The sequence below is a fragment of the Tenrec ecaudatus genome, chromosome 14 (assembly GCF_050624435.1).
Source record: "Tenrec ecaudatus isolate mTenEca1 chromosome 14, mTenEca1.hap1, whole genome shotgun sequence".
Lineage (NCBI taxonomy): Eukaryota > Metazoa > Chordata > Mammalia > Afrosoricida > Tenrecidae > Tenrec > Tenrec ecaudatus.
Window position 1 is genome coordinate 119,814,206 of NC_134543.1, and position 26,267 is coordinate 119,840,472.

The 26,267-nt window shown below is 48.0% G+C and overlaps 1 pseudogene; it reads right to left on the reverse strand.

Moving 5' to 3' along the window:
- LOC142426762 (centromere protein Q-like) overlaps positions 1–25,850 on the reverse strand; it is a 148,167-nt pseudogene extending 122,317 nt beyond the window's left edge.
- Between the last annotated feature and the right edge of the window lie 417 nt (positions 25,851–26,267).

A 26,267-nucleotide genomic window follows, 5' to 3' on the forward strand; every position in this document is an offset into this window, starting at 1 on the left:
GGGAGGGAACTCTTGCAGTTATGACAGAGATGACTCCCAATATACTGAAAATCACCCCCACCAGAGCCCCCCATAAGGTGCCACCATAAAAGATGACTCCTGCTCGCGTCGGGCCGCTCACTGCGCCCCTGGAGGCTCTCTGCCTTTCAGAGCCCTCAGCTACTACTCTGCATCCCATCTAAGGGGCAGCCAACTCCCCTCTGACACTGATCATGGTTGTTCCCCTGGAGAGAGCTCAGGGGGACATCCAAGCTTGAGCCGATAGCTTAACTCTAGTACCTTCCCTCCAATTCCATACATGCCTTGGGAGCCCCAAGACTATATAAACCCATTGGAAAATACATTTGCTCTCTTGCTCCTGAGAGTGGGAGAGGTGAGCCCCTGTCCCTACTCTTTCTGTCTCTTTATTTTCTATCCTTGCCCCGCCACTGCTCAGAGCCATTCCGTTGTGGGCCAGACCGCACGGATCCTGTAGGAGGATCCTATGAGATTAGAAAAGAGACAGATGTCAGCTACGCCTGGACGCGTGAATCTTTGATGTGGTGAACAATGTGAAACTCTTCGTGACAGATTCGTAAGGAGGCCAATGCGCTCCCCTTGCTGGTGGAGTAGCCCAGTACTTCCCAGGCAGGAGAAAGGTGGGAAGCACTCTCAGAGCATTTTTGTGAAATATTAATAAGCACAAGAAGTATTAGCATCATTACCATTGAAAGGACCGCAGTTCCAACCAGCCAGGCGAAGAGAAGGATTCAGAAATGTGTCTCTGTTGTCCTCTCCTCCCCCACCCCACCAGTGCATTGAACACAGCATGTGTATGCGGTAAATTCATGACGACTCAGTCAAGACCCTTCCTGTGACATACACCCCCACCTCCCCCTCCCCAAGATTGAGGGCAGCCACGTCTGCCATTTTTCTCTGTCTCCTCTAACTTCCCCGTCCTCTCTGGAAGCTGCCTTCCTCACTGCCTCTGTTTACAGAGCTCTTCATCAATAGACGGGATATTTACAGAATAAGGCAGTTTTGATTAAACAGTTCATTGCACGGGGGCTGGGGCTTTGCACGGTGTCTTGCGATGAGTTATTCTTGGCACAAGCAGCCCTTCCTCTGCATGCATTTCTGTACATCTTAAGGCTGAGGAGAGGAACGGCGGTGAACCAGATCGAATGAGGAGCAGACGGGATTTTTCTGTACCTTTCCCCAGATCTGTTTCTCACAGGATTGGCCACACTATCTCCACTGCTAGCTGCTTCTGGCTGTTAGCCTTCTCTTTGGAAACTGGCTGAGTCGGAGTGGGGAGAACAGACCCAAGAAGGTGTGCAAAGTGCCAGAGATGGTGAGAGACGAAGTCTGGGTTCTAGATCCAGCATTGACAGGCTCATTTTTTTTTTTTTGGCTTTTTGTTTTGTTTTGTTTTGTTTTCAGTTTCCAGTACCTCGGTTTCTAAAATCCATGTTATGAAGAGATGGGGGTCTCGGTTTGTGGTTTGGGAAACACACATCATCTCTGGAAACTTTCCAACAAGTGGGGTGTGCGCAAGAAGCATTCACATCTAGAAGTAAGGTTGATGGTGTTGAAAGAGAGGTGGGCGGGCAAGAAGCGGCCCTCTTACATTTCATGTCCCCTCTGTCCATCCCAACTAATAAAGGGTGGGGACTGTCCTAGTTGATACTAAGAAGCAATGTGCTCCAGTGCATGGTGGTCCAAGACCACCCAGGGGCCCTGGGAAGAAAAGCCCAGAAACCTGCTGCCCAAAAGTCAGCCGTTAAAAAGCCCTGTATCAATAGTCTCTTTAATGGTCTGCTTTATCTCCAGCCCAATTTTACCAAGCACGCTGTCCCTCTCTAGGGACTGGCCCCTGGGAGTGACATATCCAATGTATATGAGGTGAAGTCTTACCAGTCTCGATTCTAAGGAGCATTCTGGCTGTACTTGTCCATCACTTTATTGGATAATGCAAATTAAAGAATGCGTTGGTTTCTGTGCTAAGTACTGGGACCCCATGGATGCATACAACATCTACAGCTTAAACTCTGGTCTCAGAGTGAGCAAATAAATAGAATTCCACCCTCAAGAGCTACTCAGGAACCAGGTGAGCATAGCGAGGACCTTTTCCCCTGATCTGAGAAAGAGCTACAGCATCATTTAAGAGCAGGTAGCATTGTGCCCAATGATCCTGTTTGTTCCCCCTCCTCCCATTCATCCTTCTGCAGAACACAGGCTGGGATGGGCCTGCCGGGCCCTGCCAACCCCCCATTCCCACTCCTGGCAGTCAGAAGAAATTTCCTGAAGACTGAACACTGAGCACCCATTCTAGTTCTTCCAAGTTTCAACAGCTGAGGTGTAGGAAGTAGAAGAGGTTCCTCGCAGCGGGCATTGAGGAGCAGACACATAGAGGTGGGAGAGGGGCAGCCAGTGACCTTCAAGTGACTCTGGCCCTGGCAGGGGTGGAGCGGACCCAGGGGAAGCAGTCACTCATCTTAATGTTGCAGGGAACTAAGGTTGCTGATAGCAAGGAAGAAAGGGGGGGGGGTGGATGGGGGAATGGGAGATGACTCAGAGGAAAGAGCAGGAAGAAAGAGGCATTCCTGTGCAGAAGGAAGAAGTCAGCAAAGGCTGGTTGAAGGTAAGGAGGTGGAAAGTCAAGTCCAGACCTCAGCAAGTTAAGCAGGTTACGTAAGGATGTCTAGACAGTAATGAAGAAACCCCAGAGGCGTAGTGAATTGTGTGTTGGCCTGCAAACCACAGAGTCAGCAGTTCTAGCCCACTTGTTCCTCCGAGGGGGAAAAACAAGGCTTTCTGCTCCCATGAAGACTTACACCCTCAGAAACTCACAGGGCAGTTCTACTTGGTCCTAGAGGCTCTCGGCAAGTTAGAACTAACTCAGTGGGGTGAGTTTGGGTATGGTTCCAGACAGCGATGAGGATGATGGTGGAGGTGGTGGTGGTGGCGACCATGATTATAACTCAAATATCTTTCTCTCTCGCTCGCTCGCTCGCTGTGTGTGTGTGTGTGTGTGTGTGTGTGTCCTGGTTGTGGGGCCATGGGTATATGGCAATAGTTAGACAGGAATGTTGCTGGAACTTCTCAACAAAGCCCCCAGAGGGCAGGTAGAACAGAGCCTGGTCATCCTATCAGCCACCTTTCTGCCCATTCATCTTTTGACAGAAGACAGGCTGCTCTTGGCCAGCTAGGCCTTGGCCCCATCCCGACCCCTAGCACTCCAGTGGTCCATATTCAGAAACTCTCTCACGAAGGGTGCCCTCCACCTCTCCCCCACTTCTTACGCTGTCCCTGCTGGGAGATGCACACACACATGCGCGCACACACCATGACTTGCCTACACCCATCTTTTAACACTCAGCCTAGCCCTCAGTGGGGGTTCCATCCTCCTTCCTGCGGCCTCAGCTTGTGAGCAGTCTGGGCTGAGCTGAACCATCTCCCCACAAAGGAGAGAACCAGGGATAGCTTCCATGCCAAACAAGGCCACGCTGAAAACAGTACTCTCCTCTTAGGCGGCCTTGTCTTCAGGGGAGATGATGAATTCTAGTAACACGTTTTCTAGGGTGCTTTCGAATCCAGACACGCTGGAGCTTTGCTCCAGCCTCACTCTGGGCCAAGCCCTGGGCTCACCTCCAGTCGCTGGCTGGCTGCTGGCTACGGCCCCAGCTCCGTCCTGGTAGACAGTTACTGGCCCAGGACTGGGAGCTTGGCAGCTTGCAACCTCAGGCCTGAGCTGGGTTTGTTACCTGGCCTGTTGATCTCTTCCCCTGCCAAGACCTCCTATACAGTCCGCCTTCTAGCCTCATCTTTAATGCGCTCCTGCTTCTCACGGAGCCTCTGCACCGCCTCCCACACTTGGGAGGGTCGAGTGGGAGCTGCCCGTTGTAGACTTTGCCCCCATTTCCTTCTGAACCCGATGTCTTCCAAAGAGCCCCGCGCCTCTCACCTGCCAGTGTGAGCTGTGCGTTTCCAGAGTTGCCGATGGCACTTTCCAACACTTGACATGTCTCAAACATCCTCACTTCCAATGCTCCGCGAGCACCAGCCCCAGACAGCTGGCTGCCAGAGAAGTGTCAGGGCCTAAAATGGGCTGCCTGAGAAGGCCTGGGTGGTGCTGGGGTCTGGTCGCACTTCCCCTGCTGAGCCAGGGAGTGAGCAACCCTGGTTCCATCCCAGCCCTCACCGCCCAGCTCTGAGCGTTTTGTGCTCCCTAGAATTGTGGGGACTCCTAACTCTCTGCCTCCACCAGACCCAGTTCTGCCCCAGAGGAAGCTGCCTACTGGGAAGTTCCCTGCAGGACAGCCATAATGGTAACCTGGACTTCTTCGCTGTGTACAATGTGAGAGATGGACTTGACTTTATAGCTCTCTTTGTACAGTTATCCCACCACTATTCCTTTAAAAGTCTACCTTTGGGCATTGGGCCTGCACTCAAGGACTCCCTCAATGCAAGCACACTTTGTTCTATTACACTGGTATTCCACGATGCTCCTGATACAATTGCTGAAGACAAAGTGGGCACATAAGCAAATGTGGTGAAGAAAGCTGATGGTGGCCGGCTATCAAAAAATACAGCATCTGGTGTCTCAAAGGCTTGAAGGTAAACACGCGGCCATCTAGCTCAGAAGCGACAAAGCCCACATGGAAGAAGCACACCAGCCTGTGCGATCACGAGGTGTTGAAGGGATCAGGTATCAGACATCATCAGAACAAAAAAAAAAAATCATATCATTGTGAATGAGGGGAGTGCAGAGTGGAGAACCAAAGCCCATCTGTAGGCAACTGGACATCTCCTTATGGAAGGGTCTCGAAGAGGAGACAAGACAGTCAGGGTGCAGGGTAGCAACGATGAAACATACAACTGTCCTCTAGATCTTAAATGCTTCTCGACGCGCCCCCTCCCCCCAACTATCATGATCCCAATTCTACCTTTCAAATCTGGCTAGACCAGAGGATGTACACTGGTACAGATAGGAACTGGAAACACAGGGAATCCGGGACAGATGATCCCTTCAGGGCCAGTGGTGAGAGTGATGCTACAAGGAGGGTGGAGGGAGGGTGGGGTAGAAAGGGGAAACTGATTACAAGGATCTACATGTGACCGCCTCCCTGGGTGATGGACAACAGAAAAGTGGGTGAAGGGAGATGTCGGATAGTGCAAGATATGACAAAATAATAATTTATAAATTATCAAGGGTTTGTGAGGGAGGGGGAGCGGAGAGAGAGGGGAAAAAATGAGGAGCTGATGCCAGGGGCTTAGGTGGAGAGCAAATGTTTTGAGAATGATGAGGGCAATGAATGTACAAATGTGCTTTACACAATTGATGTGTGTATGGATTGTGATAAGAGTTGTATGAGCCCCTAATAAAATGTTTAAAAATATATATTACAAAGCCAACACAATCTTACACACACACACACACACACACACCAAAGCCCATCTTTATCCCTATTGATTTATGGCACCTCTAACAATTATGGGATTCCCGTGTGCATGAAGGTGTCTGGATTTCCATTTGGTCTGTCTGTCCACGTACCAGCACACACCATTTGGATCACTGAAACTTTGTGATGTGTTTTCATTTCAGTGGAGAAAGTCTTCCTCCATCGTTCTCTCTCCGGAGCTTTTCTGGCCGGTGGTAACAAACTGATCTCTGTCACTAGACTCTCGCCTGGCTCAGTGTCACATTTCAATCTTCTCTCCTATGAGGGGACCAGCCTGTGCCTCAGAACTTGCAGTCGCAGAAGGAACCAAACACAGTTTACTCCCAAACCACAAAGTCCTCTTGGGGAAGGGTTAGCAGGATTTACCCGTGCACCTCTTTGAGGTAGGTGTGCTGGAGAACGGCTGGTGGGAGACCTATGTCTTCCTAAGGGCTTGTGCTGTGCCCGGCAGGCTCCCCAGGCTGATCTAATTCAAAGGACGTTGGTCCCAGAGCATCCTGACATAGTCATCCCATCTGACAGTCAATCTGCTTGCAATCTGTTGCAGATCAGGTGGGTCCAGGAGTACTCTTCAAACAGGAAGGTACTGTACTGGCAGGACCGATCACTATACCACATGCCACCCCCCGCCCCCCACCGCCACTTTTCACTGGGAACCTGCCATATATCAGGCATTGTGGAAGATAACTCACATGTATGTTTAATTTATATGCAACCCTATGAGGAAGTCATCTGTAAACTTGACCAAGAGTCTAACTACTTAGGAACAGAGCCAAGCTTTGGACCCTAGCCTGCCTCCAAAGCTGGTATTCTTAACCGCTAGGCAGATTTGTCTCAGAACGCCTGGCATCCTGGAGCAGTGTTGAGTCTCAGGCTTCACGAGCCCTATTGACTCCATTGCTCTGAGGCTGAGTCCCAGGAGTCTCCATTCTCAGGACAGGCGGCACCCCTCTCCATCAATGTAGATCAGGTAGAGTCAGAGAGGGCAAGGGCTCGCGTAGCAGAGGCGTGTTTTGCGGTCAGAACTTTACTTCCCCCTGAGGAGAGGTGGTTGGCCTAGGCTCTTGTAGCCTGGCATGGCTGTTCTAGTGGCCAGATTTTGGTGGCATTGCTGGGACACTTCCGCTGGCATATTAATTTCCAGAGCTGCTACGTAAGGTTGGTGGGTTTTTACTGGCCAGAAGAGTCTGGCAAAACGGTGGGGTTTGTACCTTTTCTTGGTACAAACACATAGTGCTCTTGCCAAGCCGAGCACCAAAGACTATACTGCTAGAGGGGTCGTGCAGCATGCCCGCCATCCAGGGAGAGGTGGCACGGAGCTTGGCAAAGACCTGGTGGGTACGTGTCAAAAAGTACCTGGAAGAAACCATGTTGGGTCAAAACACGAGAGGAACAGACGCTGATGTACGCTGTGAGAAGAAAGGGAGCCAAGGCCTGGAATGGCAAGCTCTGAACCAGACATGGTACCAGCTTCCATGCAGTTCTCACAACAAGCCTCAGGGGTGGATCCTAATACTTCCGATTAAGGTGGGGGAAGTGAGTCTCCCCAAGGTGAAGGATTTGACCACACAGCTAACACGTGGTAAAGGATCAGATATAGGACCAACGGGCTCCAGAGCCAGTGCTCTTTCTATCCTACTGCACGGCCTCCATCATTGCTCCCCTTGGTGCCCCACAAATTGTTGGGGTACGTGAGACCATGGTCTGAAGGAAGCAGACAGCCATCAGCTGGGTCTCCGGACACGGGCCACAAAGAGCAGACGTGGCTCCAAACGAATGTGATGCACACGTGGAGCAAGAGCAAAACATGCACTGAAGAGGTAGGTGTGCACCCTCAGGACCCCGCCGAGTGTGGGGAGCGAGGTGGCCGACAAAGAGGATTCTGGTTCTGGTTTCATTGTCAGCCACCTACCCACCCGCCTTGGGGCCAGTCACCAACCCTCTCCTTATGTATTTATCAGTAACTGAACGTGTGGAGGACAGGAAGCGCTGTTCTGGACCACAGGGCCTGGAAGACACAGAGGAAATGAGCCCTGTCGAGGGCCACACGAAAATGGAAGGGCCCTGGGCACATGCTGTGTCCTCAAGCTCTGGGCTTCTAGTGGATTCCTTTCCCAGGCTGTGGTAGCAAAATACTATGAGCGAGGTGGCTTGTAAGAGAAGAAATGTATTGTCCCAGAGTTCTGAAGGCTGGACGTGAGAAATCAGGGTGTCAGATGTGATTTCTTCTGAGGCTACAAGGGAGAAATCGTTCTATATTTCTCTCCTAGCCTCTGATAGCTTTAGATGTTCCCTGGTTTACAAAATCAATGGCCTCCTCCTCCTATGTTTCTCTGTTTCTGCTGCTTTAAACTTTGCCCTCAATACACTCCCCGACACTCATCGGTCTGTTTCCAGCCTAGGTAAATACACACAGAGCACTGTCCTCCGTCGGGCCTATAGATGTCCATGGCTTTTAGTCCCATTCGCCCTCCCACATCCATCCCTCTTCTCCTCTTTCCTAAGAACGCAAGTCTGAGCGTTATGACTCACCTTGCTCCAGTACACCTCGACTTAGCGTAAATGAAGACATCCCATTTCCAAACAGGACCATATCCACAGGGTCAGAAGCAAAGACTTCAAAATATATTGCGGGCGGGGGGTGGGAAATAAAATGTAATACATAATCCATGGGCTAGCCCTTCTCCCACGTTCCATAGGCCTTTCCTAGCTTCAAGCAGCCTTCAACTGGCCTTTCCAGATCTGGAACCTGGTGGCATCACCCCCCCCCCCGCTCCCCCAGCTGCCTTTATACCAGTCATCCTAGAGTTAAGCAGCCGTCTCTCCTGTCCACTGCACGTTCATGCTGTTTTGCCATTGTCTGTTTAGTTGCCTCCACAATAAGACCATGGGCTAATTGAAAGCATGCCCTCTCTTATTCGTTGATGTATCCATATAGGAAGCACAGTGCTTGGACGTAGTAGATGTTCAATAAGTCTTTGGTGGGACACATGCATGAATGCATAAATGAATGGATGGGATTAAAGCTGGCCCTCAATGTCTCCCAGTATTCCCAGTCACTGGGCCTCTCAGCTGACATGAAGAAGCTCCAAGTAGGCTCGGGGGTTAGTTCAGACCCATTTCTCGCAGATAACCCCAGATCCCTGCGCTAGACAGCATGTACAGCTTGCTTTGCCTCAGACCCTCTACTCATGGCTTCCCTTTGCCTTAGTAACCCTGTGCGATTTGGCCAAGTTCATGCTTCATGCTGTCCCAGGGCTATAAGTTTCTCTCTGCAAAGCATTAGACACCAGTTCCAACAAGAGGAGAGGGAGCATTCCTGCTGGGAAAGGATCCAGAAGGTCCCAGGTCACCTCTGTTCTCACTCGCTTTTCTTTCTGCCTGTTTAACCCTGCCTCAAAACAAGCTCTCTCTGGCATCCCTGATATACTCAAAGTCCGAAATGGAGCAATCTTAAGACGAAGCAAAACCAGAATGAACGTGGATCTGTAAAACGTGGGTGAACTGGAACACTGACTGGAAGGGGGGAAAGCGCCGTAAGCGACCTGCTAGAAACGTCATTTTCCTGTGAGAAAGTGAGGGCAGCGCGCGGGTTGCGCAGCAAGCTAATCTCTTGGCCAACAGAGTAGGAAACAACCTGCAACGATGGCGTCCGACTGCACAGGTGTGCACGTGTGCTGCTCTCCATGAGCAGACCATAGCCCGTCACCTACGTCAGACTTCTGCAAGGGCTCCCTATGCCTTTGAGTTTCCCCTTCCAGGGTGCACACCCATTTCCCCATCCTATCACTCCGCCGTTGCAATGTTGCTTAATCGGTATTGACTATGGGAACTCCAGCCAGTTCAAAGTCCTCTTCTCTACCCTCACTCCTCACAAGTCCTTAATATAGTACGTATTGTTATTGGTATCTATATATAGCTTACACCACCCATTCTATCCCTACACCTCCTATCCTGGTGTTCGCCCCCCCCTTGGGGGGCTATTCCACCATCATTGCTAGCCATTCTCCCTTCTCCCCACTTCCTCTCCCTTCCCTCCCCCTGCCCTCCTTGTCATACTGTGGTGGCTTGCATGTTACTGTGATATCACCCGTAATTTGAATATCAGTAGGGTCATTCTTGGTCGACAGGTTCCAGAGGAGCTTCCAAATGAAGACAACTTGGGAAGGAAAGTCTGACAACCTCCTTCTGGATGTCAACAAACTATTGTCCAACGGTCTTGGAAAATGAGCTCCTAAGCTAGAAGACACTCCATGATAGTCCTAACAATACACTCAAACATACGAATGGCTGTGAAGGCAGGACAGGCCCGGACAGTGTTTCCTTCTGCCCTGTGGATGGTTGCTATGAGCCAGAGCCAACGCGACGCCAACAAGATCTTGATTCACTGGGAGGCAGCAGAGTGGGAGATCAGGAGCAGATCTGAGTCAGACTGTCTGAGCTGGAGGCCCAGCACAACTATTTCACGTGGATTTGGTCTAGACCCCCAGTCTCCTCAGGGCGAGTAGTAGTACTTACCTCATAGGGGTGTGGTAAGGGGTGGTTCAAATAAGACACACCAAGTGACTATCAAAAGTAAGTGAGACACTTATCTTGATGCTTCCTGGGCTTATTAGCAAGAAGGAGTTAGGTGATTCATGACTTGCTGGAAGCCATGGTTGGTTGGCCAACACACCCTATTCAAAAAGAAGTGTCTCTGCCAATATTACTCAAGAGTCATGGGTAACTAGCCACAACGGTCCAGCCAACAAGGAAGAACCTAATTCCTTCTTGGTAACGAGACCAGCAAGCATTAAAATAAGCGTCTCACAGCCAAATGCTTGTTCATTACCTCTCTTCGCCATAGCGTATTATGTATGCCCAAATAATACTTTGAATTTAAAGCAGACTTCATAAAATCAACCTGGGATGATTGACCTGATCCATAGCATCTAACCTTCAGAAACCAAGGTCCCAAACGAGTTGGGAAGTGGAACTAGTTGAGCAGACTAGAGAAATACACTTTTGCGGACCCCTCTCTTCCCTTTGTGCTAACCTCACCTGCTTGGGGGTTCCTTAACCCATTATCGTCATTCTTCTTTCTTTTCAAAAAAGAAATCTTTTTATTGGGGGCTCTTACATATATGATAACAATCCATGCATCCGTGATATGATGCGGACATGTATAATTGTTGGTGTCAACAATTCCTAAACATTATCTTTCTTCTTGAGCCCTTTGATATCAGCTCCTCTTTTTTGTCCCTCATTTCCCCCATCCTGTCACCCCCATAAACCCTTAATATATTATGTATTGTTATTATTATCTTCCCTCCCCCCTTCCTTGTCCTTCCCTTCTCCTACCTCCCTGGAATCGTTACTCCCATTACTGATCCTGAGGGTATGTTTTTCCTGGACTCCATATAGCGAAAGCTCTCGTCTGTGCCCCTGTGTGTACACCGCTCTAGCGGGATGTTCAAGGAAGGACTGAGGTCATAATAGTGGGGGGAGGAAGGATTAAAGAACCAGAGGAGTGTTGTGAGTTTTGTCAGTGCTAAGCTGCTCCCTGGATACATTTTCTCCTCTGTGCAGGAATATCCAATTATCCACTCATGGCCTCTCACCTCCCTCCTTGACCCCTCTCCATCACCTTGATGAGATTGTTTGTTTTTTAATTTCTTATGCCTGTTCCTGTCGACACTTCATGATCACACAGGCTGGTGTGCTTCTTCCATGTGGGCTTTGTTGCTTCTCTTTTCAATTCTTTAATTTTTTTTCACTTCCCATCCCTCCTTCCTCCCTCCCTCCATAATTTCCTGTCCGTCTCCTCTCCCTACCCTTGCCCCAGTCCCATTTCTTTGATTTTCCTTATAATAATGGTGTCGTTAAATATTTATCTTTATAAAATTTTCTAACTTTGATAAGCATGGTGTTCTCGAGTTTTGTCCATGTCTTTCCATGTTTGAGTCATCATTGTTTCATTGATGCACAGTGCTCCAGCATGTGAATGCAGCAGACTTTGTTTATCCTTGCCTCTATAATCAAAGTTTGGAGTTCCCATCTTTTTGCTCTTGTGGAAATTGCTGCATGAACATAGTTGTGCATATGGGGGAAACAGCAAGTGATTGTCTATGTAAACTGCCTTTAGCCTGACTCACCCACTCCAGCTCCTCCCAGCACCCTGTCTCACCTTCCCTGAGACCTGCCCGCAGGGCCTGATGGAGTACTTGGGGGTGACTATTATGCGGCAGACAACTCGGTGGGGACTCAACCTATAAGACTGTTTCAACTCTTATGTCAAAAAATAATCACACCATTTAACCAAGTAAGCTCGCACTGGGTTGTTGGTCCCAGTGGAAAAACATTCTGTGTTGACTTAGTCTGGGTACATTAGAGAAACAAATCCACAGAGACTCATGTATCAGAGATAGTTTTATATAAAGGGTAAGTGCACATCAAGAAAACATCCCAACCCAGTGCTGCCCAATCCCACAAGTCCAACATTAACCCATTAACCCATATGTCCAACACCAATCCACAAAGTCCTCCTCCATCTCACAAAACAGACGCAATGATACTGACTGCAGAAAGAAAGCCGAATCAGTGAACATGGGAGCGTCTCAGCGCTGGCAGGGGTCTCCACATGGCTGCTCCAGCACCCAGGGCTGCATCGGGGTAGGTTCATGTGGCTTCTCCTCAGGGATGTCTTGCAGGAAGTGAGCCTTGCCAGCTGAAGCAGGAACTGGCTAAGGCAGCTGCACCCTGGTCCAACCATCAGAAAACAAGAGACCCGAGAACTATAAAGGCGAGGCTCACTGAGCCATTTATCTCTTTGCCCTTCAATTAACCCCACATGAGTTTATTGGCCAGATTGGCAAAATTAAACTACCTCATGTGTGAAGTTCATTGCTGCTTTATTTGAAGAGGTGAAAAATTGAAGGAAATAAAAAGTCAATTGATAAGGAATATGAGATTGTGAGCACTTTTTTGTGAGCACTTTTTTTAAAAAAATATTTTATTTTTCTATCATTACTCAAAGGAGTCCTGCTGGCACAAGAGTTAAGCTCTTGGCTACCATTGGAAAGTTTGGTGGTTTAATCCCCACCCCTCACCCCCAGCTGCCCTATAGAAAGAGATGTGGCAGTCCACTTCTGTCAAGATGTGTCACTTTGTAAGCCTGCGGGGGCAGAATTACGCTCATCTAGATAGTCCATGTGACTTAGCGGCAATGCAATGGCACGGGATATTGTCACTCAACATTTGGGCTATAAGCACACTGTTCCAGAAACCACTTAAAAGAAGGCAGCTTCCACCTGGGGAAGAAGACTTGGCACAGAGCAATTGCTAGGGCAGTGTTGTTAGAAAGAAGCACAGAATGAGGCATCTCCGTTCCCACACGGATGCCAAAACCTGGCCACTGGGAAGCCTAATTAGACGGGAATGATTTGTGCTCTTTTGCCATGTAAGCTTCTGGCTTATGGTAGATTCATAAAAGCCATCTTGGGTCTGATGTTTCTAATGGAGAAGAAGCAAGAGGGTGGGTGAGGCCATGTGGACCTGAGCAGGCACAAGTTGAGATAAAGTAGGTCCAAGGCTGAGCAGAGTGCCTGGCACAGGGTAAGCACTCAGCAAATGCCATGCAGGAGGCCAGGGCTCAATTCCCAGCCCCTGCACCTCAGACATAGCAACCACCCATCCCTCGGAACACGCTTCAGAGGAGCTGCCCAGACTGAGGCAGGTTAAGAAGAAAGTCCTAGTGATCGACTTTTGAAAATCAGCCCGTGGAAATCCCATGGTTTAATTGGCTACATTAATGACACTATCAATCGAATTACTTCTGCCCTAAAGGGGTGATTGATAATGCTCTCTAACATAAAATAATGATGATAGCTCAAAAAGGAACCAGAGACATATATAAACCATGGATATATAATGGATTGGGGCCTCACACTTAATTCCAGCCCCAATCTACCTACAACAATGAGTTCTTATTATATGCCTCCCACCCCTTGGTGTTTGCCCTCATAAAGAGATCACTGAAGACATGGATGCTATAGCAGCGTGTGGAATGGCCAGCTATCAGAAAGAGTAGCATCTGGTGTCTTAAAGGCTTGTCTTCAAATAAGCAGCCATCTAAGTGAGGCGTCAGCCAAGTCTACATGGAAGAATCACACAAGCTTGGGTGATCCAAGGATTTGAAATCTTACGATCCGAATCCGAAAGAGGGAATGGCATCAAAGCTTAAAATGTGAACACACCGTTTGCAGAAGGCTAGAGATGACAGTGGAAGCCTGAAATCTTTTTGCAGGACCCACACATGAATTAAATCTCTGGTGAGTCTCCTCTGACCATAGTTGAAGAATGTGAATTGCCTTGTTATCAGGCAGGGAGCAGTATAAAGTTGATTATGGCAGATGTAATTAGGTAAAAATGTAATATATTATTATTTGATCTCCCTTTTGACCCACTTTGTTCTAGTTTTTAATATATTCTGCCTTCTTTGCTCTATTTTATTTTGTCATTGTTTTTATGTGGGGGTGTTGTTTATTTGGTTTTTGGTATGTTTTTCTGTATATGAAATCCAGGATAGATAAACCTATAGAGACAGTAACTCAATTAAAGGTTTCTTGGGAGGCTGGGGGGAAATGGAGAGTGAATAACAATGAGTACAAGAAAGAAGGAAATGTTCTAAAATTGATTGTGGTGATTGTACAATTCTTCTTGATGTGATTGGACTATTGAATTGCATAATATATTAATTATATGCCAATAAAATTTCAAAAAAAATAACCCCCCATGGTGTTCAGCCAAACACCTGAATGTGCCAAATCTCATCTGATCTTGGAACCTAAGCAGGTTGAGTCTGGCAAGTCCTGACATGGGAAAATCTCATGGGTCTGAATGATCCGATCTACAGCCTTTCATGAGGATGGCATGAGACTGGATACTTCCAGAAGTCCGCTGCTCATGGAAATAGCAGTCAAGAAACCAAACAACCTCCTGCATTGGATAAATCTGCACAAGACCTCTTTATAGTGTTAAATGAACAAGATGCTGCTTGAGAACGAAGGTATGCTTGACCCATGTCATGGCATTGTCCATCGCCTCATGCACAGGTAAAAGCCGGACAGTGAATAAGGAAGCCCAGAGATGCATCGGCGCCTTTGAATCAAGGTGCTGGGGAAGAGTATTGAACAAGACAAATAGTCTGTCTCAGAGGAAGTACAACCAGAACGCTCCTTAAAAATGAGGATGGAGAGACTTTGGACATTTTTGGACATGTTCTTAAAGGAGAATAGTTTATGGAAATGGACATCATACTTGATAGAGGGTCAGAAAAAAAAGAGGAATACCATCAAGGAGATGGGTTGACTCCGTGGCATAGTAGTCATGCATTGGGCTGCTATCCACCAGGGCAGGCAGGTTAAAACCACCAGCTTCTCCTTGGGAGAAAGATATGGCTTTCTGCTCCCATGAAGAGTTCCCGTCTCGGAAACCCCCGGGGGCAGGGCTACCCTGTCCTACAGGGCTGCTTCCAGTAGGAATTGACATAACGGTAGTGAGATCAGTCTGCTATGAGTCCAGAATTGATGCCACAGCACATGACACGATAAGGACCAGTGACTTCACAGAAGGGAAGTCTCGGGTAGTGTGTCTTGTTCTATCTTTTCCACGCAACAACATGTTTTGAAGGTCGATTCATGCTGCGGCATGTATCAGGCGTTTGGTCCTTTGAGGGCTGAATAAGATTCAATAGAATGCTCCAAAAATATTCTCAGGAGCTTCCTGCTGGCCTGTTGTGTGACCGAACGCCGGCCTCACTTTCCCTGACCAGTGTGCCCACTCTTGCAGAATAACCTCATGAGGTTGAGACTGGGGTTGAAGCTGGCAGAAGAGTTGAGACAAGGCTTTGGGGGAGGCATGGGGCTGCTTTTACCTCTATCACCCTGGTCTCCCTTGTTGTTTTGAGGGTCTTTGGCAAGATGGTGCCCCAGGCAGGTGTCCTCTGCCTGGGAGGGACACAGGAAGACCGGAGGCGGGAGGGTCTTCCTGGGTGGGACCAGCCGTGTGGGGCGTGGGCCGTGACAATGTGAAGAACAGAATTCCAGAACACAGCAGAGATGTGGGTTGGAACTCTTACGCCTCAAAGTAGAAAGATGCTGGTTTGAATGTGCAGAGATCCAAATTATTTTGGTTCTGTTGCTAACAAGATGTAACTGGGGCATGTCAGTTGGGCTCTCTGGGTCCAATTCCTCATTCTTACCCCAAAAAAAGGTGCCTGGGCCCTTACAGAGTAACAGTTGTGGGTGGGAGAAGGACGTTGCATAACTATAATTCAAATGGAAATTGTAAAGGGCGATCGGGAGGTCATACAGCACAGAGAACGACAGATGTCGGGTTTACTTGCTTTCAGCTGGAATTCTATCTGCTTGAAGTGTGAACACAGACAATCTCCAGAGGATTGAAGGCCTAGATCGGTGGTGTTATCTGTAACTTTACTTAATAGGGAAAGAAAAATGAATTACTCCTTAATAAATGTAGGCTGCCAAAGACACGAAAAGAGAATAAAAGGCTGGCAGTAAGAAGGCCATGCAATATGAGGATGGGGAAACAGTTCTATGTACATATATTTATAGGTTTAGTACTAAGGTAGCAGGTGGACATTGGGCTCCACTCAAGTACTCCCTCAATGCAAGAACACTTTGTTCTATTAACCTGGCATTCCATGACGCTCACCTTCCCAACATGAGAGCTGAAGACAAAGCAGGTGCATAAGCAAATGTGGTGAAGAAAGTTCTATAGTGTCTGGGATCTTAAAGGCTTGAAGGTAAACACACGGCCATCTAGCTCAGAAGCAACAATGCCCACATGGAAGAAGCACACCAGCCTGTGTGATCACGAGGTGTAGAAGGGATCAGGTATCAGGCATCACCAAAACAAAAAACCATATCATTGTGAATGAGGGGAAGTGCGGAGTGGAGATCCAATGCCCATCTGTAGGCAACTGACATCCCCTTACACAAGGGTCTCGAGAAGGAGACAAGCCAGTCAGGGTGCAGGGTAGCAACGATGAAATGTACAACTTTCCTCTAGTTCTTAAACGCTTCCTCCCCCCTCTTCCACCCCACCCCTCAACTATCATGATCCCAATTGTACCTTACAAATCTGGCTAGACCAAAGGATGTACACTGGTACATATAGGAACTAGAAACACAGGGAATCCGGGATAAATGATCCCTTCAGGACCAGTGGTGAGAGTGACAATACAGGGAGGGTAAAGGGAGGGAGGGGTGGAAAGGGGGAACTGATTATAAGGATCTACATGTGACCTCCTCCCTGGGTGATGGACAACAGAAAAGTGGGTGAAGGGAGATGTCGGACAGTGCAAGATATGACAAAATAATAATTTATAAATTATGAAGGGATCAGGTAGCAGACACCAAAGAACAAAAGCCATCATTTGTTCACCTTCCCCATATAAACACTGAAGACGAATATGTGCATAAGTAAGTGTGGTGAAGAAGGCTGATGGTGTCCGGCTATTGAGAGATATAGCATCTGGGGTCCTAAAGGTTTGAAGGTAAACAAGCAGCCATCTAGCCCAGAAGCAACAAAGCCCACATAGAAGAAGCACACCAACATGTGTGATCATGAAGGGTCGAGGGGACCAGGTATCAAGCACCAAAGGGGTGGTGGTGGTGGAAATCATATCATCATGAATGAGGGGAGTGCGCGATGGGGACCCAATGTCCATCTGTACACAACTGGACATCCCTTTCAGAGGGGTAGTGGGGAGGAGATGAGTCACTCAGGGTTCAGTGTAGCAATAATGAAACTCACAATCTTCCTCTAGTTCTTAAACGCTTCTTCCCCCCCAGCTATCATGATCCCAATTCTACCTTGAAAATCTGGTTAGACCAGAGGACGCACAGCGGTGCAAATAAGAGCTGGAAACACAGGGAATCCAGGACGAATGAACCCCTCAGGACCAGTGGTGAGAGTGGTGATACCGGGAGAGAAAAGAGAATGGGGGTAGAAATGGAATGGATTACAAGGATCTACATATAACCTCCTCCCTGGGGTATGAGCAACAGAAAAGTGAGTGAAGGGAGATGCCAGGGAGTGTAAGACATGATAAAATAATAATTTATAAATTATCAAGGGTTCATGAGGGAGGGGGGAGCTAGGAGGGAGGGAAGGAGGAAAAATGAGGAGCTGATTCCAGGAGCCCAAGAGAAAAGCAAGAGTTTGAGAATGACAAGGGCAACGAATGTATAAGTGTGTTTCACACAATTGATGTATGTGTGGATTGTGATAAGAGTTGTATGAGCCCCAATAAAATGATTTTTTAAAAAGAAAAAAAATCATATTGTGAATGAGGGAGAGTGCAGAGTGGAGACCCATAGCCCATCTGTGGGAAATTGGTCTTCCCCTTAAAAAAGGGTCCCGAGGAGACGAGCCAGTCAGAGTGCAATATAGCACTGATGAAACATACAACTGTCTTCTAGTTCTTGAATGTTTCCTCCACCCCTGACTATCATGACTCCAATTCTAACTTACAAATCCAACTAGACCAGAGCATGTACATAGGTACAGAGAAGAGCTGGAAACACAGGGAACCCAGGACAGTTAACCCCCTCGGGACCAATATTGAGAGTAGCCATACTAGGAAGGGAAGAGGAAGGTGGGGGGAGAAAAGGGGAACCAATCACAATGATTTCCCCTCCTAGTGGAATGGACAACAGAAAAGTGGGTGAAGGGAGACATCAGTCAGTAAAAGATATGAAAAAATAATAATAATTTATCAATTATCAAGGGTTCATGAGGGGGGGATTAAAACTGACACCAAGGGCTCAAGTAGAAAGAAAATGTTTTGAAAATGCTGAAAGCAACCATGTACAAATATGCTTGATACAATGGATGGATGTATGGATTGTGATAAGAGTTGCATGAACCCCCAATAAAATGATTTTTTAAAATAGAATACTTAGGTATAAAATCTAAGGGAACAGGTACAGAACTTGTATGACCAAATGACACACATCTGATAAGAGAAATGAAAGACAGTTTACATAAATGGAGAGACAGATTTCATTCATGGCTTGGTAGATTCAGAGAGCAGAGATGTCAATTCTCCACAAATGTACACACGGATTTAAAGAAATCCCTGTCAAAAATTCCAGCAAGTTATCTACAAGGTAGAGCTCTAAACAAAATTATTCTAAAACAGGTATAGAAAGGCAAGGGATAACAAAAATAATTTTGATAAAGAATAAAGTAAAGTCACTAAGGGTGTGCAACAGAACAGCAAGGGGAGCAGAGCAAGGAAGTCCGGAGGGAATACCAAAAATAGACTTTGGGGCCAGGGCATGGCATCCCATCAGATTTGACCAGAAAAAAATCCTAAAGGTCAACAAACAGACCTTGAACTATTTACAGGCTTTTCTCCCTTTTTTGGCCATTGGTTTTATTGTTGTTTTGTTGTCTTTTGTTGCTTTGTTTTGCTCTGTCTTGTTTTTTGTGCATATTATTATCTCTGCAGGTCTGTCTAAATAAGATAAGCAGGATAAACGATCTGGAGGAGAAAACAACAGACTGACAGTTCTGGGGGACATGGTAGAGGGGGAGGTGGGGGAAAGGAAGTGGATGTTAACAAACCCAGGGACAAGGGAACAAGTGATCTAAAATCAGTGGTGAGGAGGGTGTAGGAGGCCTGGTAGGGCTTGATCAAGGGCAATGTAACCAAGAGGAATTACTGAAACACAAATGAAGGCTGAGAATGATAGTGGGACAAGAGGAAAGCAATAGGAAATAGAGAAAATAACTAGGAGGCAAAGGGCATTTATAGAGGTCTAAATACAAACATGTACATATGTAAACATATTTATATACGATAATGGGAAAATAGTTTTATTAGATATACATATTATGAATGCTCTCTCCTGGTCTGTGACTTGCTGTTTCACTTATTTAATAGACTCTTTCAAAGAGGGATTTTTTTTTTAATCAGGCCTTGTTCCTGAGTTGCTTCTGATATGAGGCAACCCCATGCATGCAGAGTAGAACGTCACTCCATGGGGTTTTAAAGGAGAGCACCGTCCCCTTCTTCGTAGGCGCCTCTTGATGAGTTCAAACCACCACCCTTTCAGCTAGTAACTGAGTGTGCATGCAGAGACTCCGCTCACAGATTCCCATAGTCGTTACAAAGCATGGCCACTGGTATCGTCTTCTGTTCTTCACCCATTCGTTCAGCTGCTCTTCAGGTAATGTGGTCAGCTCAGCCCAGTTGATCCAGGACTATGACATTCTAAGAACCCCTTCCATCCTGGGCAAACAGGACCTTCCCTTGGACCTCCCCAAGAGCAACATGTGCCCATGACCTGGAAGCCCCCTCAGGGAATGAGTGCCATTTTCCCAGAGGATCTCAATGGCAATGGAAAGCATTTCTGAATGGCATACTCTTTCGTAATCAGATTTCTTGGAAGGAGAAAAAACAAGCACACATTCCGATTCCAGCCAGGGCTGCAGAGAACACAGCCTAAGAACAAAGTTTGGAAAACGAAGAGAAGAAAAAATGTCTGGCAAGAACACCCAGCCTCTAGTGCCTTTGTTCCCTGGAATCTACAAAAGGGGCAACTACAAATTCAGGCTTCAGAATGGCTTGCAAAACCAGGCCAAGAGAGACCAAGAATATAGATTAAATCAGGCCATGGAAGCCTCACAGCCGCTCTAAGAAGAAGGTGTGAGGGAGCAGAGTGAGTCAGTTATTAGGGAAGAAATTTGTTCCATCTTGTGTGGACTCCAAGCGTCTCCTTCTCCAGGCCTAGTTCCTAAAACTGTCGTGTGGTCATGTTTTTCTGTAGTAGAAAGGATGACACAGTAATAATAAAAATTGGAGAATGATCCTGCAGTTTTAAGAGGGAGAAATATTAACCAAGGCCCGCTGTCAAGTGCTCCCAGCAGGCCAGCCCCGTATCCTACAGGAGCGAGGTGATGGGTCAGAGAGACTGGAGGCTGCACTCGGCATGACAGCAAGTGCCTGGGACAGCAGAGGTGTCCTCAGAATCAGTGTGGAGGCAAAGCAGGTGGAGTTATTAGATTTCTTATATGCACGACCTTCCAGCAGGTGATTTCTCGCTTCCTAAATCAGCCTGCAGATTTGAGGGCTCCTATTATGTCCTACAAGAACAAATTATTTCACTTTCTTTTGGATAAACACATCACCAGGTAGATGACAGCAAGAAACCAAGCTGTGGGGGGGCGGGCATCAGTGGAATTCAAGATGCTGGCCACGTTCCGAGTTAGAATCTGAAGGTGATGGTTGGGCAGGATGATCGCACAGGCTGATAGTACAATTCAACCTGGAAATGGTTGTATTGGCAAATGTTACATTATACACGGAAGCTTCAAAAAGTGTGTGGAAGTATGGAATTAAGAATCATGGGATTTTCCTGTAAGTTTTAGAAGCCCCCTTGTGTATGTGTAAGTGTGTGTGTGCATGTTTATACTTTAACAATTTTGTTGTTTAGCATAATATATATGTTATTTATTATGTTGTTTAACATAATATATATAACATAAAATATATGTTTAACAATTAAAAAACAGTAATATAAACAAAAAGATGAGGGTGGGGACCAGGCCAGTGGCAACGAGGCACAAGAGGACAGCATGGACATAGGATCATTCTATGAGCCACAGTAGGAAAAAGAGAATGAAGGGTGGGTTGGTATCTTAGTCTGGGTACGTTAGAGAAACAAATCCACAGAGACTCATGTATAAGAGAGTTTTATATAAAGGTTAAGTGCACATCCAGAAAACATCCCAATCCAGTGCTCCCCAGGCCCACAAGTCCAACATTAACTCATCAACCCATATGTCCAACACCAATCCACAAAGTCTGCTCCAGCACCCAGGGCTGCATTGGGGTAGGTCCATGTGGCTTCTTCTCAGGGATGTCTTGCAGGAAGTAAGCCTTGCCAGCTGAAGCAGGGAACTGGCTAAGGCAGCTGCACCCTGGTCTGACCATCAGAAAGCAAGAGACCTAAGAACTCGAAAAGCGAGGCTCACCGAGCCATTTATCCTTCCGCCCTTCAATTAACCCCACATGTGTTTATTGGCCAGGTTGGCACAATAGACTAACTACCTCAGCTGGGGAGAAAGATCACAAATTCAGTTGGACCTTCGTGAGTTTACAGTGCCAAAAGAATTTTCTTCATGGCTGCCACTGAGTTGGTTTGTAGGAACCGGGGTGTTTCGGAGTAGAACTGTTCTCAGTGTAGCTTTCCGTGGCTACTCTAGTAGTTAGTCACCAGGTCTTTCTTCTGTGTGAACTTGAGCCGCCATGCTTTCTGGTAGCAACCAAGCACAGTAATGATCTCCACCATCCAGAGACTCCGCCATGCCTAGTCAAGTTTGGCAAAGTGATGCCCGTAAGGCTTTGGGTGTGGGTGATGTCCTAAATAAGAAATCCTGGAAGCCGAGGGCATGGCTGAGGATGCCCACTCATCCTGTGTGTCCTGTGAAGGGGTCCAAGACTCTGATCCCATGACAGCTCTAGCACTCTTCTTCCCAGACTCAAGAAGTGACCTCACACGAACCCAGCTTTCCTCTGCCCAAGGGGCAGCTACTGGATCACATTGAAGAGCCTTTCCAAGATTTCCCGCCATGGTGATGCTTTAGGGATCCGTATCTGTTGCTTCTGTTGGCGACCTCGAAGCCTTTTCAGAATCCACCCATTGGCCTTACTATTGTGCACGTTGTAGGGATGGTGAGTCTGACAACAGCCATTGCCTCGGCCAGTGGCCTCTGCCCAACAGTCCAGAGGGAAGCCATCTCAAGGCTCAGGTCAGTGAAGGCTGTGGCACAGCAGGAACTGTGTCCCCACACTGGCTGCCCTCTTTGCTTTGGCCAGTAGGGAGATCAGAATAAAACCTGTGGGCCATTAGCAGCCACCTGACAGGACCACCGAGTATACATTGTAGGCCTTTTATCTTCCTGGCTCTGTTGTTTTACTGCCCTCGTTTGCTCTTTGTTCCAGTTCCTTCAAGTGTCAATTTTCACAAGCGAATAAATGACATTTTCCTCCACAGCAAGTTCACCCATTGATTCCGCTCATCATTCTCGGAGCTGCACAAGATAATGCTAGTCCCGCTTCTCCATAACACTCCGTCACGCCTCATGTCCTCATCTGAACCGGACATGGCTCTAGGCACTCAAATTCCACTCTCTTCAACTATCCCTCTTGACAGCGATGCCTGGAGAAGTGTCCATCCTTCCAGAGATGCTCATCTCCTCTGGGCATCTGCCTTGAAGCCCCCCCCCCCCATTCTGGCCTTTACAGCAACCACACTGCAGCAGCTGGTTCTCAGCACTGCCTCCCGCCCGCCCCCTCCCGCCCGGGCTAGGGACTCCTGGAGAACAGAAGCCATGGTGTTGTTGCTTCTGACCAGCACCTCAGTAGGGAGCCTGGATGGCACAGTGGTTACCCATGTGACCCTTAGCCCAAAGGTTGGCAGTTCGAACTCACCAACCTCTCAAGAGAAGATGTAGCCGCCTGTTTCTGTAAAGATGCCCAGCTGTGCAAACCCAAAGGGGCAGTTCTGCTCGGTTCTACAGGGTTGCTATGAGTCAGAAGCGACTCCAGGCAGTGAGTTTGGTTTTGGAGTACATTAGCGGAGCCTGCAACTTAAGATAAACCCAGTTGCCACTAAGTCATTTATGATTCATGGCAATTACACGTGTGTCAGGGAAGAAACTTGTTCCTTGGGCTTTCTTTTCAATAGCTAATTTTTCAGAAGTTGATCACCAGGCCTTTCTTCTGAGGTGCCTTTGGGTAGACTTGAACTTCCACCTTTTTGATCAGCAGCCACACTTGCTGACCATTTTCCTCATCTAGGAAGGCCTGGAGCATAATATAGACTGAGTCACGTATGCTTAATAACCATTGTTAAAATGAATCAAGGAGAGGACATATCCCCTGTCTCTCATATTATAGGAAGCCAGAGTCCCTAAGAAAAAAGAAAAGGGAGAGTCCAGTTTCCCTGCCTGAGGGCCTCTCTAATGGATGGCTCTTCCCCACAGGACTCAGCTTCAGGCCACAGCACCCCATCAGAGTTTATTCCCCCAGCTGCATCCTCAGTAAGTAAGAATTACATAGAATCAGCCCCATGAGGGCAACTGGAGTAGATGGTCACAGAAAGAAATTATTTCACAGATCAAAGATGCAAGATGCTCCATTCAGCCCCTTCTAAACAACGCAGATGTCTGCAGGTGCCCATGTAGGACCAAGCATCATTCTGAGCTCTGTACAAGTGGACTCTGATGGAAACCTTGTGACAGCTGTATGGGATAGACAGACAGACAGATAGACAGGCGCTGTCTCACCCCCATCGTATTTTCATATGGCCCTAGCATTCAAGCTAACTCTTTTATGCTGAGATGAAGGAGGCATTGGTCTTAACAGAAGAAAATGAGTTACATTTAGCTCCAATGTGCAAATGATGGGCAGATCAAATGTCAGCCTTTGGTCCGAGTCCTGGATCCCAGAGTAAACCACCTAAAACACACACACACACACACACACACACACACACATACTGCTATCCAGTCGATTCCAGCTCATAGCAACCCGATAAGGGCAGATAAAGACCTGCCCTGTGAGGTTCCGAAGCTACAATCCGTAAGGAGGGTAGAAAGTCTCATCTTTCTCCCAAGGAGCGGCTGGTGGTCTCGACCTGCTAGCCTTACGGTCAGCAACCCAAAGTAGAGCTGTTAGATCTCTCAGGAAGGAGACATACCTCCATACCTTGGTCCTTGGCTCTCTGCGAGAAAGAATTCATGACGAAGCCTGGTTTGTGATCCCAGTGGGTTTATAGAGAATAGTAGCAGTTTCAGGTTCAACAGAGTCCGCAGCACAGTTGCAGGACAGCAGCCCAGCTGTGCTACATTGTGTCGCAGCCTCTGGGAAAGAGAGGCCAGAGCAAAACCTCTGGCCTTTTCAGGAGCCCTGTTGGGAGGTGTGGTCAACAATACTGGTCGACCCCATTGGCTGAATCAAATTCGCCTGGCTTAGATGGGCCCATCCAGGTGTAATGCCCACCTAGGTGTACCACCCCTTCCTGGCTAGAAGGTCAAACCTCTGAGCATGCATGATGGATGCCACAGTTCCTATGCTAGCTACCTTACAGAACCACTCCACTACCAGGGTTCAAAAACCACCTCGCTTGCCACAAATTCACCAAACACCCGCCACAAGCTCTGCCTGCCTCCCAATCCAGATATGCAGCGGACCGACAGGGTCTCTGACCACAGAGTTCACAAGCTGGTAGAGGAAACACACACACACATCAGCAAATAAACTCCCGAGCAGCGGACAAGTCCATTTGGATCAGGTACACCAACGGTGCTGGCAGCCTCGGGCAGCGTGATGGACAAGAAGGCTGGCCGCAGGGGGAGATGGCTGAGTTTCGTGTTCGTGGGTGGACCAGGGTTCCCCGGAAGCTGATGGGAATCAAGGGAGCAAAAACAAAGGGAGTAACATCGCATCTGATAAACAACAGCGCCTGCGGCTGACGGGCGAAGAGAGCGCAGAGGGGCCCAGAGGGGCCCGGTCATTAATCAGGTGGGGTCTTGGCGCCAATGCAAGAGGACCCACCACCCACAGGGAGAGGAGCCGTTGGGAGGAGCACCTGGCTGCTGATCCAAACGTGTGAGGCCAGCGAGAGGCACCTCGTAAGAAAGTGCTGGCAATCTGCTTCAGAAAAAAACAGCCATGGAAAGCCCCTGAACGGTTTGCATCTTGACTGATTCATCCCTCGGCCTGGAAGTACCCAATTGCTCGCTCCAAGCATCTTCATAGGGTCACCCGCGGCTGGTCCACGGCAGCTAGGTAATAGTTTTCTGATGTGTGAACGTTACGCATTGTCATTTAAAACAATTCCCAGACATGTGGACCGAAGCCCATGTAAAATGTGACATCCCCTTGCCAGGGTTTTATTTGGTTGGGGACTATTTTGCCAGGAAGAACCGATTGGAAACTTTTGCAGTCTGGAAATTCTGAGACTTTCCTTTCTGAAGTGACAATCAAGAATGGGTCTCTTCTTGAAGATCCCACGGAGGGCTGAGAGAATACTCTTCCACTCTGCCTCCACCCGTTGCCCGGAGCCAGAAGTAAACGGTTCCTTTCACTTGTTTAGTTTCAGTGGATGTTGTTGTTGAGAGCTTTTCTGTTGGGGTGGGGGAGCATGACCCCATGGATAACAGGAACCGCACTGCCTACACAGCCTGCACGGTTCTTCCGCACTGGGTCAGTCCCTCTGGGCCAGGGCCTTCCACGGCCTCGCTGGCCTGCAGGCTCAGATGGACCATCCCTTTGGAGAGGCCCCACAGGCCAGTGGGCAGGTTCTTCAGGATCTCAGGAGAGTTCATTCCGATTCTTGCTCACATCTTCTTTTCAGACAACATCATGCCTTTCATTCTGTCGCCCAGCGAAAACGCATTGCTCTTTGCTGGGAATTAATAACCTTTTGAATTAATCATCTTCGGGCAGGAAAATTGGCTTCATGAATACCTCCCTGCATGCATGGTAGGTTCATCATCTCTGTCGCGCTGTCCCCTGAAACCCAAAGCCCAGGACTTATTATTTGAGAAGCCTGAATGACTGTGCTCAGGAAGAATGATGGGGGCCTCAGTAGTTGGACTGACGTGAGGTCAGAGACCAAGCAGACCAGTACGGCCAGCTTGCTGCTCCCTGGCCACACAAGTAGGGTTAGGGGTACCTTCTGATGGAAGGGAGGGTGACAGCCTCCACCTTGGCTTCACCGCTAATCTCGGTACAAAAGAAGT